At 46.4% G+C, this 8341-nt stretch overlaps 1 protein-coding gene across 5 annotated transcripts in view; it reads right to left on the reverse strand.

Annotated features, from left to right (window-relative positions):
* Positions 1–5320: 5320 nt before the first annotated feature.
* The window catches only part of LOC119285140 (protein MOS2-like), a 5421-nt gene continuing 2400 nt past the window's right edge, over positions 5321–8341 (reverse strand). For 2 of the 5 annotated variants that reach the window (XR_005139361.1, XM_037564364.1), the window contains exon 2: positions 5321–5855. The gene's annotated coding sequence lies outside the window, so the exon portion shown is untranslated. The other 3 variants (XR_005139360.1, XM_037564363.1, XR_005139362.1) reach the window with 2 other exon arrangements.

The following is an 8341-nucleotide window of genomic DNA, read 5'->3' on the forward strand; positions in this document are numbered from 1 at the left end:
CTACGTGAAGTTGGACGGAGCTGCCTTGTAGGCATTGGGGTCAATTGTCCCCAATGCAATTAGCAAATCCTTCACTAACTTAGTACTACTAACTAATCATTATAAATTTATAGGAGATGACCTTACTGTAATAGACATGACCCCATTAAAACTTTTTTTTCCTGAAGTGCGCCTCGCCGACCGACCGGTATGAAACGGCCCACTAACTATAACTATACAGATCTGGAGGTTCACGAATAAAACTAGAGAAGACGCATGCACTTCCTCTCTCGGTCGTTGGCATTTTCTGTTACATTCATAGTTTATGTGCATCTTACACAATGATTGGATCGATCAAGGAGATGGTTCATGCATGAACCCAGCGGAGCGTGGGGGGGCGTACGTACTGGCTACACACACCTATGATTACTACCAATAACTAAACAAAATGTACGTACGCGCGCATAGATGCTCCCATCGTTTTGCTCTTCCTCTAGGTGAAAGCGAGGGTTGCCGGGGAACGACGGCGACACTAGCATACGTCTACGTAGCCGGCGCTGAGGTCGCGGGGTCACCAGCGCGCCACGCCGCCGGGCATCAGCCATCAGGCGCATGCATATATACGTACGTACGTACCTTGTGTGTGCACCACCAGCGCATGCAACACACTCACTGGTGAATGGCGTCTGGCTGGCCTTGGCATGGCCATGCCGGTTCCTGGCCCAGGCCAGACGAGGACGTACGAGACGAGAAAGGGAGACATGCATGCCATGCGAATAAACCTGCAAAGCGATGGCCTCCGGCCGGTCCTGGCCGGGCGGGAGAGGTGCCAAAGTGCAGTGCAGATCGACGATGACACAGCCGCAGGTTAAAGGCGAGAGGCCGGGTCGATCGATCAGGGAATGTGCCTTTTGCGGGTGATCGCTTTCCCGCACTCCCATGCAGTGCACTGTATCTATCGCCCCTCCTCGATGCTGCTACTACGTGCCTTTGTCTTTGGCTTGCTTTCAGTTTCAGTGAGCACGCGCGGCGCCTGAAATCCATGCCATGCCTGCATGTGAGTGAGTGAGCGAGTGAGGCATCGGAGCTGAGCTACATCGGAGCTCAGCCTAGCTCAGCTCCTCCTAACACTGTCGGAGTGTGATGTACGTACGATGATCGATCTCATCGGTTACATCTGTCTATATCTCACCGCTTCGTCGGGCTTAATTACTTCCGTTCAGGGATAACCGCACAGCAGGTGTGGTCAGCTATTACAAGTTGAAGAGTAATTGAGTGACGTAGATCGTCCCGGTGAGAAGAACAAGAGAAAGAAAAGGGTTGGAAACTTGTTAACAGAAGAGGTCCCAAAAGAGTTCGAAACTTGCAGGAGTGGTACGTTCACAAATCGCAATAACTGGGAAATGGTGCGTGGACGCATCTTGTGATGTGATGTGCTGTTGCTATTAGTAGTAGTAATCACCATTCGTGATTCCGTGAACCGTTCGCCCGAGTTTTAATTATGAACGGACAGTTGTTAGTAAATGTCAGAAGATCGATGGCGAAGTGAACACGTTCAGAGAACCGGTCAGCCCCCGATGCTGGCGCGCGCACGAGATGTGAAACGAGGCGAGGATAAGAGCATCTGATCGAGTAGAATATGCACGCAGTCAGTACTCAGTAGTATATTGCTGTCGGTTTCAGCCGGTCCTTTGCGCTGAATCGACTACAAGTATTCGCAGACTATGCTCATCGGGGTGCTTAGGGCATCTCCAGCCGCGCCTCCAGGAAAGCCTCCCCAGGCGTTTTTTTTGCGCCGGCGCTAAAAAAACGGCCCAATCGCGTCTCCAGTAGCCCAATTTTCGCCGGTTTAGACCGAAAACAGCGCCGGCGGATCCAGGCCGAACCCGGCGCGCCAGGGGGGCGCCCGGGGGCGCCGGGGCGAACTGTTTTGGCGCGAAGCGGCTATAAAAGCCGCCGGTTCTCGCCGGTGCCCACACCATACTCGCCCCTCGCCGCCGCCCAGCCCCTCTCTCCGTCTCCGTCTTCCTCTCCCGAGCGCCACCGGCAGCCCCTCTCTCTCCCTCTCTACCACCGCCGAGCTCGTCGCCATGGCAGAGCGCTTCCCCGGAGACGAGGCGGCGTTGAAGACGGGGTCGTCGTCTTATGCGACAGCGACGACGACGACGCCGCGCCGCCGCCAGTCCGCCATGGTGACGCCGGGCAGGGTCCAGCAGGGGCGCCCGCGTCAAGGAGGAGAAGGCCAACGACGACGATGGCAGCGACGGCGGCGACGACTTCAACCCTTTTCTTTTTTAGATTATGTTAATGTAATGAAAATGCGCGAATTTCATCGAAATTTGTCATGTTTGGCCGAAATTTAACTAGTTTTTATCATAACTTCACCGAACAGTCCTTTTTTTTAATACGCGCCTGCGGGCGGCCCTGGGGGCCAACGGCTGGGGACCGACTCGTCCCCAGGGCCTTTTTTTGCGCCGGCTCACCCTTAGGCGACGCTTTTAGACACCCCCTGAAGGGCCAACGGCTGAAGATGCCCTTACAAAACTAGTCCTGTGCGTGCCGGGCCCCTCGGAAACATATTATGCTATAGTTAAGTCTGTCACAAATTTTGGGTGCATGCACGTAGGCTGGTACCGGTGCCTCATTTCACACGGAGCATATGACCGGAATTCCCCATGTCGAGCATCGCAACGCAATGATCGAGTGGGGGTAGGGTAGATTCAACCGCCGGCCGGCTTGGGACAGTGGGATCGGTGCGGCACGAGACACGGCCGGCGACGCGTCACATGCATTTGTACGAGTATTTTGCAAGCCAAAGGCCATGCATGCATCCCCACGGCGTGCTAATCATGTACATGGCCCCTCATCGACCGTCGCCTCAATCCATACACATTTTTCTTCACAAGTAATATGGATCGAAGGGAGTACGATTATTTCTCTAACAAAATATGTACGATAGAGATGATCGAGCGATGCTTCCTTCCCCATCTCGTGGCGGGCATCTCAGCTTGGACGAGGCTGCAGGTGCGTGATGGATCATTAGTGCGCTAGCCATGGCAATGTGACCATGCTGGCGATCCGGTCCGGGCAGTGCCAGATCCCCATTACGCATATGGCATACTGTTTTGTTCCACGGAGGAAGAAGAAAGATCGTCGAGGATGCCGAGGGAAAAAGGAGGAGCACGCAGCTTTATTCCGTCCGGTGGTGGAAGCTACAAGAGGAGCGGATTGAGCGCGCGTGACGTGCTGCACTCCGTTCCACGACGGAGAACGTACCGCACAAAATGAACATTCTCCGGGAGCCAGCCAGCTACCTTTCTCCCCTTTCCTCCACCCCTTCCTTTTGCTCTCAGCCCCAAATTGCCTTTGCCGGCGAGCAGCATATTCCCTCCCTTGGCTTTTCGCCTGGCACAAACACGGTGCTCCATCCATCAGCTTCTTCTTCTGCTAGTAAAACATGTTAAGTACTCCCTCCGTTCCGAATTACTTGTCTTGGATTTGTCTAGATACAGATGTATCTAGACTCATTTTAGTGCTAGATACCTCCGTATCTAGACAAATCTAAGGGCCTCTTTGATTCGTAGGATTTTGAAAACGTAGGAATAGGAAAAGTGTAGGGTTGGAGTGGCATGCCTATTTGAATCCTATAGAATTAGCAATGATTGTTTGATGCCACGGGAAAAACAAAGGAATTGTAAAAAGAGGTTGGAGTGGATAAATGTAGTACAAAAGATTCCATAGAAAAAATTCCTATGGGATCCAATCCTATGAATCAAAGGACCAATATAGGAAAAAATACTAAGGATTTCAATCCTCCAGAAATCCTATAAAATTCCTTTGAATCAAACAAGCTCTGAGACAAGTAATTCGGAATGGAGGGAGTACATAGTAAGTACTTATCTCAACACATAATCATCCTCGCTATCCCTGTGTTAAATCGAGGGGATCGTGTTATTAATCACTTGGCTTTCTTGTACTAATATTCTCTAGTCTGGCAAGACTGCCATGCCCTGCCACTTGAATTATTTCATGTTATTCAAGCTGTAGATATTCCATGGGAAAAGATTAAAATATACTCTCAGAGGGATCGCAGGAATTTAAGCCATGCCGCTGCCAGTAGTTGAGGGAAAAGAAAAGAAAATCGAAGCCAAGCCAGTTCACAAAATTCTCTACCGTTGGGCACGAGGAGCACCACGATCTTCTAATAATAATGCACTGTGATATGCCTTCTTAATTTCGCCTCTGGGATGTGCTGCCTGCCTGCCTGCAAAGCGATGCCGCTGTTATTAGGCGCGCATGAGGGCACATCGTGATCTGAGAGGAGATTCCCCACCCCCCCTAATTGACATTTTTGAACTTATCATTTCTCATGGGACTGTGGCAAGTTGCCGTAAAGAAATGAGGCCGTGTCCTTGCTTGGCGCAACATGGGGACGTGCTGCGTGTGGGTGTCCATCGGTTGGACGACTGTTAATCAATTGTTTTGAATCGTTGGACTTAGAATGGGTGATGGGGAGGAACGTCAGGCCTGCATTTTCTAACCAGTCTTGTGGAGTTGTGGTTGCTCTTACATTCCGTTTCCTTTTGTTTAGTGAAATGAATGCTTTTGCTTGATGTGAGTTGCCTGGAAATTTCTGAATACTGATTAATTGAGCCATTTTACTCGGTACCCGCTAATATATTTGGTATTGTACATGTTGATAGTTTTTAAGATAATTTTGGTTAAACTTTGCAAAGTTTGACTCGACACGAATCTCATGTGCGTTGTAAAAAAGACCGGAGGGAGTACTAGAAATTATGGATTCCAAGTGGTAATGCAATTGCAGGTTTGGACTTATCTCAACAACAACGAAAGGTCTTACAAGCTGAAGCGCTCGGCGGACATTCTTGTCTCTCGCCAACAACAATATTGGTCCTCTGAGAAGAAGAAATGGGGGAGATTAATCTGGCAACTGCTAACTGATCATCAGAATGATTATGAAGTTCGTTGAGCGAGAAATTCCAAAATGATTAGCTTGGAAGCATCCAAGTCCAACCATAAGAATTATGCCGTGCAGGTACATATAATTGGAGTTGACATACATCGCTCTCAGTGGATAGATGACTATTTTACAAAATGATTCCTTTCGTGGAAGGACCAGTTCACTTAATAAATTTAGAAATGGCAAAACAGAAAAAATGGAGTAAAAATACAGATCTCCGCAATGCTTTCGGCAGGAGGCAGGCTATGGCGCCGAAATGTCAGCCCATACAGGTACTGTGCATGCGCCGTGCTCTGCTTGCATTCTCTGGATATCTCAGGCTCTCTGAGTTCCAGCAGTTTCAACACAATCGAGCCCAAGTGACTCAAATTGATATCCATTCAGCTAACCATCCGGTTATACATCGGTACAAGAGTTTACAATTTTGCAACACTGGTAATTTACACACTGAAGCTTGGGACCAAAGCAAATGTGTATCATGTCCCTGATTTACAGAGTCCAGTTTCTTTTCCCAACTACCATGCTGGAAAGAAAATTATTTCCCAACCTGAGTATCAGTGAACCATGTCATCTCATATCTTGACTGGTAGACCAAAGTGATATTTGCATACCCCGCCATCAGATTATCGCATGCACAAAGTGATGATACCACAAAGAAGGAAGCTACCATTCCGAATATGATCAAGACTCTTCACATAGAATAGGTTGGTATGTAAATTGTGGAGGAATTGACACTGATTGAAACAGTGCTATGCGCAAACTGGAAACAGGGCATCATATGTCACTGTCATACATAAAAGCAGAGCACCTGTAAATATCGGTCGCCAAGCCTGTCGTCTGGAAACTTGTTTTGCCAGGCGCTCTGTATTTCCATTGTGATCTTCAGCAGTAGGCACTATAGGAGAAAAGTCATCAACCTATAAACAAGACATTGATTGCAATTGCTCAGAAGGAAAAAGTTGACAAGTCGGCTACATGATGCAACGAGTCAAAAAAAGTTGCAGAAGGCAACAACGAGGGAGAGTATAAGGAGAAAGATAACTCAACTACTGAGTAAGGGTTTGAAATGCATGCGCTTGAATACCATGTGCACGTATTGTAATTATCAAATATCGGTGTCTCTACAGTTTTTAATGTTTGTAATTTCAGTGCAACACAGCTAGACACAGAAACTACTATCTGAATTATATACAATTCTTGTTGTGTTTGATTCGCTATTAGGGACGAATACAGTCTCTAATTGGCACAAAATTCCAATTGCCGCGCCATGCTAGTATAGCAGAGTTGTGATATTATAGTGAATCACAATATCCTTGATCTGATCTGAACCATATTCGATTTAAAAATCATGTTTGGGTGACACACTAATCTATTTTATAAAATGAAGATGACAAATCTTGGAAGGTAATCCGTAAACTAGAAGCCAACATGACTATGGCCTATGGTACAGTTTGCTATTATGCAAAACTGGTGAGCAGAAACATTACCCAAAACTGTAATCATGCTATGTCAAGAGGCCCACTGAAATATACTGTAGATGAAGGTTGTTTATGTCACATGCAAGTTTGGGCTTGCCAATTCAACCAATGTGATGCAAATTGTATATCACAAAAATTATAAAGACATAGGAGCATGCAATGCATGAAGTGGGAAAGTGATTTACCGCTGAAAACCAAACGCAAGAGGTGGCTGGCGTTACACGCCTGCATGTTTAGATAGGCTGATGTGGCAAGTGATGAGGTGGATAGGCTGCATGTGCAGAGAAATCATGTAGTGGGGTTCTCCTATTTAGATATAGTAGATGCGATGCAAATTGTATATCACAAAAATTATAACTTGGAAAATATAACATTTGAAGTTTCTAATGGTATAAATTTACGATCTATGACTCGTCTTAGTTTGGAAAAATTGTCAACCTAGAGATACGCGTAGGCCTTTTAAACTGGAAAGGAGGCAGTATCTTTTAGTTGTATACTGTTTGTTTTGATGGTATCCTTTCATAATAATGTTTGCATCTTATACTACAGAGAGTTCTCTAATATCAGTTAGAAGTCCTCTTTATAAAGCAGAACTTAGTTGTATTTTGAAGGAAACAAGGATGTATCTAATCGTTCCTCCCGGCTCCTTCTTCCATCCCCCTATGATCGAATCTTTTTTTCTTTTCGAAACGGAGGCAAAAGATTTGCCTCTACCTATTAGTTAAGCAGAAGAGAATTGCCCAGTTAATTTGCATAAAACTGGGCGAAAACCATCTATTACCAAATCTTCACCATCCTTGCATCCATCCCTTTTCAAGCCATCCTTTAGAAGTCCTCTATAAAGCAGAGCCTAGTTGTATTTTGAAGGAAACCAGAAATGTATTTAAGTGTTCCGCGCGGCTCTCCTCACCACTCTCTTAGATCTATCACTATCCCTTTTGAAGGCATCAATACCAGCCTCTTTCCTCAGAGTATTTACCTAGGTCTTTAGAAAGATACCATTGATTGGTTAGCATATGCCGAATAAGACAACACAAATTGCAGTTCCATAAGTAAATCCACACAAGCCTTGTGCTATATAGATAAAAGATAACACCTAAACACAAAAGCCAATATGACTGTTTCATTCCTCAATGAAACTGAGCAAAACTAAATACAACAACAACAACAACAAAGCCTTTAGTCCCAAACAAGTTGGGGTAGGCTAGAGGTGAAACCCATAAGATCTCGCAACCAACTCATGGCTCTGGCACATGGATAGCAAGCTTCCACGCACCCCTGTCCATAGCTAGCTCTTTGTCGATACTCCAATCCTTCAGGTCTCTCTTAACGGACTCCTCCCATGTCAAAATCGGTCGACCCCTCCCGTGAAACTGAGCAAAACTAAATACGTATTATTTTTTGATCTCATATGGAGAACTGAGCTTTGCAACTTGTTCACATCCCAAAATATTCCAAACCTACAATGAAATTTTTTGTACTGTCTATCGAATCATCTACAAACCGGGCATATAATTAACATTGACATGCGGAAGGTTTCACATATGTGATACAATAGATGAGTGCAGCCAGTCCAGAGCATGCGGCTGCCAGCAAAATTAGAGAGACAGTGCGTAATACCTACAAAGAATACGGGCTCATAATGCTTACCTTAGGTTGTGGATTGGTGGCAACAGGACGCGGTACTTAGAAGATACTCATGGTTCACACGATCTAACATGCAAATGCTAGACCTCACTACTTGCAAGTTGCAGCTTTGTGGTAAGCCAGCAAGGCCTCAATACTTGCAACTGTGGTAACTGAAACCTATAACAACCCAGCCAAATTGTTGGTGGGTGGTGGCCAAGCTCAACCAACGCCCAGGGCTCAACTCACAGGCCCTTAACCACCACCACCACCCCCC

The sequence above is a fragment of the Triticum dicoccoides genome, chromosome 4A (assembly GCF_002162155.2).
Source record: "Triticum dicoccoides isolate Atlit2015 ecotype Zavitan chromosome 4A, WEW_v2.0, whole genome shotgun sequence".
NCBI classification, from domain to species: domain Eukaryota; kingdom Viridiplantae; phylum Streptophyta; class Magnoliopsida; order Poales; family Poaceae; genus Triticum; species Triticum dicoccoides.